A 5000-nucleotide genomic window follows, 5' to 3' on the forward strand; every position below is an offset into this window, starting at 1 on the left:
CCGATTATTTAAATGAAGCCTAGGTTAGACCTGGTTTAAGACTGAATCACGGCTTTGACGAGTTTTATGTAAACCATGTCTAAACTTGGTTTAATTTGCATTATTAGAACGTAAACGAGCCGAGTCGAATTTTTTTTGTGTTATCATCAGCATGCATTATAAATTGCATGTAAATTAATGAACTTGTGTGGGAAACATGTCCGAAAGTAAAAGCAGGAAAACAAATTTCAGCGAGGAGGAACAATTTCTCCTTGTGGAACTTGGGTAACGTTTCAAGAGATTTAAAACAAGGGATATGATAACGGGAGCTTCGGTAAAGAAAAAAGAAAAGGCAATTGCGATGTGCAGACCGCTCTTACACAGTAAACCTGAGTGGAAATCACATGCAAGTGAAGGCACTTCATACCCTGCGAGCAGAGTCTCTTTCGATCTTCCTAGATAAGTCGGGCGGGAAGAGGAAAGAAGACTCTGCGAGCCGCCTTGACTTTCTCTGATTTGCCGCTCATCCAAAGAAATGGATGAGTCAGTCCAGTTTCGACTTGTCAAACCTGTTTTTTTTTTAATTTGTGCGCATGATCAATCCCCACGCGTCATCAATATTTTTTAAATCTACAACAGCGTGACAATTTTTAACTGTCTAAATTCCCATGAGTATTTCCTCCGTATGTCGGTTACAGAAACTAGCTTGCCAGAATTGAGAAACCTATTAATTTTTCCAGTAAAAGTTGAAATGGCAATTTAAAAACTTGAACGATCTTGAGTTTCGAAGGAAATGATTTCTTGGTTAGAGTTGTTCGAAAATATCCCTACTGTTTGTTTTGGTTTTGTGGTTTGCGGTTACTAGTCACGCGTGACTGACTCCCGACTACGTTTGAATTTTTAACGCATGCTCAACACGAAATGTCGAGGCGGGTCGCAGAGTCTGCTTTCCTCTTCCTGACTTATCTAGGAAGATCGAAAGAGACTCTGCTCGCAGGGTAGGCACTTCAATGCTGTTGGAAAAAAATTAAATTACTGACGACAAAAAGAGTCGGACAAACGCTCACAGAACTCACTTTGCTTTTGTTTCATGCAAATTTGGAGGCCATAAAATGAATTGTGAATTTCGTTTAGGAATCTCTGTTGAATCTTTGTTGTGAATTACCTGGAAAGGGGCCGTTGTTTAGTGCATGAATGGTTCTTACATTGTTTGGACAATTTCAAATTCTTAAGCCAAAATTGAACAAACATTATCTGGTTTATAGCTGGCTTAAATCATCGATTTCATATGTTGCTTACTATGCAATGGTCCTTCTATATTCAGCGCTGATATCTAGGAGTATTGATGAGATTACTGACGCCGATGACTTTGAGAAGAGGGAAAATTCGTATATAAAAATAAGTTTCTGTTTTCTCGGACAGTTGTATTGGAATGACTTAACTGACGTATAGCAAAACGATAGTTTTCACAAGTCTTGATCATTCCGACTTGGCTTCACTCACTCTTGGGATCACTCTGACTTGAGTCTCGGAATTGCTGGAGTAAAAACTTTACTACACTGGATCAGCTGTAATGCCAACTATTACTGGTTCTTTGCAAAAATGGGACAGGTGCAATGAGGTATGTGTCGTGTGATTGCGAGCACGCCATTGAAAATCCCTTGTCTAAGTAGATCAGAGCACGAGCACTCTTCTTAAAGCTATGTTCGGTGTGGTTACCGATGCATGTTTTACCTTCACTCGATGTATTTCAACTTTTATAAACTTATTTCCTTTTAATTTAGATCGTCTTACAGCTGCACCCTTGTCACATAAAAATTCCCAAAAACGTTTGCTCTCGGAGGGTATCTGTTGATGTGCGTGTTGTTTTTAAATATAACTTTTTCTGAGTAGAGAGCTCGTAGGAAAATTAGGTATCCATATCTTGACAATTGGTGGCCTCGTTAAAACAAAAAATATACTCACTGAAATTTTAAATTATTTTGAAACCAGCCTAGAAGAGAAGATACCTGTTGAAAGCGTATTTCAGAAGCAGAAACTTCTTATGAGTTGAACCCAGTGCTTCAATTCTGGGTCAATTCTCACACGCACTCATTTCTTAGAAGCCGCAAAAGTTAAAGTGTTGTATTAAAAACAACTGGCTTGTACATATTTTTTCCTTCTTGTAAATAGTTGGAGTTCATTAAGTTAATAAATGCATGAACCAATGTCATCACAACGTCCTCTTCTAATAAATATGTAATAATGAGTACATGAACCAGTGTCAACAAATTTACCAAACTTGAAACGCTGAAAAGCGATTCGCCACAAGAAAGCGTAAACTGTCGAAGTGTCGTATTGCCTAGTACTCTTATGCAACAGCTGCAGGAAGGATTTGGCTACTATCTGGAGATATTGAAGTAAACCTGAGTGGAAGTCACATACAAGTGAAGGCACTTCAATGCTGTTGGAAAAAAATAAATTACTGACGAAAAAAAGAGTCTCACAAACGCTCACAGAACTCACTTTGCTTTTGTTTCGTGCAAATTTGGAGGCCAAAAAATGAATTGTGAATTTCGTTTAGGAATCTCTGTTGAATCTTTGTGAATTACCTTGAAAGGGGGCCGCGGTTTAGTGCATGAATGGCCCCTACATTGTTTGGACAATTTCAAATTCTGAATCCAAAATTGAACAAACATTATTTGCATGGTTTATAGCTGGCTTAAATCATCGATTTCATATGTTGCTTACTATGCAATGGTCCTTCAATATTCAGCCCTGATGTCTAGGAGGATTGACGAGATTACGCCGATGACTTTGAGAAGAGAGAAAATTCGTATATAAATATAAGTTTCTATTTTCTCGCACAGTTGTATCGGAATGACTTAACTGACGTATAGCAAAACGATAGTTTTTACAAGTCTTGATCACTCCGACTTGGCTTGATATCGTACGACTTTTGGAAAAGTCTCGGAATTGCTGGAGTAAAAACTTTACTCCACTGGATCAGCTGTAATGCCAACTATTACTGATTCTTTGCAAAAATGGGACAGGTGCAATGAGGTATATGTCGTGTGATTGCGAGCACGCCATTGAAAATCCCTTGTCTAAGTAGATCAGAGCACGAGCACTCTTCTTAAAGCTATGTTCGGTGTGGTTACCGATGCATATTTTACCTTCACTCGATGTATTTCAACTTTTATAAACTTATTTCCTTTTAATTTAGATCGTCTTGCAGCTGCACCCTTGTCACATAAAAATTCCCAAAAACGTTTGCTCTCGGAGGGTATCTGTTGATGTGCGTGTTGTTTGTAAATATAACTTGTTCTGAGTAGAGAGCTCGTAGGAAATGTAGGTATCCATATCTTGACAATTGGTGGCCTCGTTAAAACAAAAAATATACTCACTGAAATTTTAAATTATTTTGAAACAAGCCTAGAAGAGAAATATACCTGTTGAAATCGTATTCCAGAACCAAAAACTTCTTATGACTTGAACCCTGTGCTTCAATTCTGGGTCACTTCTCACGCGCACTCATTTCTTAGAAGCCGCAAAAGTTAAAGTGTTGTATTAAAAACAACTGGCTTGTACATGTTTTTCTCTTGTCATAAATAGTTGGAGTTCATTAAGTAAATAAATGCATGAACCAATGTCATCACTGAAAACGTCATCTTCTAATAAATATGTAATAATGAGTACATGAACCAGTGTCAACAAATTTACCAAACTTAAAACGCTGAAAAGCGATTCTCCACAAGAAAGCGTAAACTGTCGAAGTGTCGTATTGCCTGTTACTCTAACGCAACAGCTGCACGGAAGATTTTGCTACTATCTGGAGATATTGAAGTGAATCCTGGCTGGGAAACTGGATCTACAATATTTTATCCTACTAAAATATCCAACAGTCAACGACCGACAAAATCCACACAACCACCCCTTAACTCATGTCATATTCCTGTGCGTATTTCTGAGAGAAGTTATTTGCATTGGCACCATCACCTAGCACACAATGCAATCAACAGTATTCATATTAACAACACTGTTTATCGCGCAAGTCTGTATGCTGTGAGTACCTTTTCTCAATGGGACGCTCAAAGTGCAAACACGCCTGGCACAACCCCTGTGAGAATGGCACCTCGAGCTCCGCACCACAAAGACATGTTTTGAGAAACAAGGCCACCAGAAACAATCAAAATCGTAACCTTTTTGTCATTGCACGTGCTCTTCTAGTCCCAAAGTTTAAACCATGCAATGCCATTGAATTTTGTTTGCTAAACACGAGATCTATTAAAAACAAGGCTACCATCCTGAATGACTGTGTGATCGAGGAAAAAAATCGATATCAAGGCGTTTACAGAAACGTGGCTCCTCCCTGGTAACATAGATCAAGCTGTGAAAAGCGACCTCACACCTAAGGGTTAAAGTCTTTCGGTGTGTTTCGAGAGAAAAACGTGGTTTCGGCGTTGCAGTGCTGTGTAAGAAGTCTCTTCTTACAAAAGTCAATCCTTCAAAGCGTTTCAGAAGTTTTGAATACATTGTTGCTGTGATTAAGCCCAGCTCTAAAACCTTCAGACTTTGTTTTTGATTATCGACCACTGCCTTTAAAGAAAAACGGCTCCACCAGTGAACTGTTTTTTGAAGAGTTTGGATCAATCCTTGAGCAGTTGGCGAATGAAAAGGGACAAATTATAGTAGTTTGTGATTTTAACTTTCACATAGATGATCATAAAAACTCATGTGCTGGCAAATTCATGGAATTGCCACAAACCTTTGGCTATGCTCAGCACGTAGAGCAACCGACACACAAAGGAAACCACATTCTAGATTTGATCATCTCCAGATCAGAAGATAACATTGTTGGACACATTTCGGTAATGGATCTCGCTCTATCTGATCATTATGCAATACGTTAGAAAGTATTCTTACCCAAACCTCTTCTCGAGAAGAAAGACATAATCTACAGGAGCCTTAACCGCATTGACTTGTCTAGTTTTCGCAAGAACATGAAGAACTTGAATTTAATCGATACTGACATCGCATCG

At 38.6% G+C, this 5000-nt stretch overlaps 1 protein-coding gene across 1 annotated transcript in view; it reads right to left on the reverse strand.

Annotated features, from left to right (window-relative positions):
- LOC138030286 (uncharacterized) overlaps positions 1-3526 on the reverse strand; it is an 8048-nt gene extending 4522 nt beyond the window's left edge. The window contains exon 1 of the mRNA XM_068878181.1: positions 3411-3526. The gene's annotated coding sequence lies outside the window, so the exon portion shown is untranslated. The remainder of the gene's footprint in view (positions 1-3410) is intronic.
- Between the last annotated feature and the right edge of the window lie 1474 nt (positions 3527-5000).

The sequence above is a fragment of the Montipora capricornis genome, chromosome 13 (assembly GCF_036669925.1).
Source record: "Montipora capricornis isolate CH-2021 chromosome 13, ASM3666992v2, whole genome shotgun sequence".
NCBI classification, from domain to species: Eukaryota; Metazoa; Cnidaria; class Anthozoa; order Scleractinia; family Acroporidae; genus Montipora; species Montipora capricornis.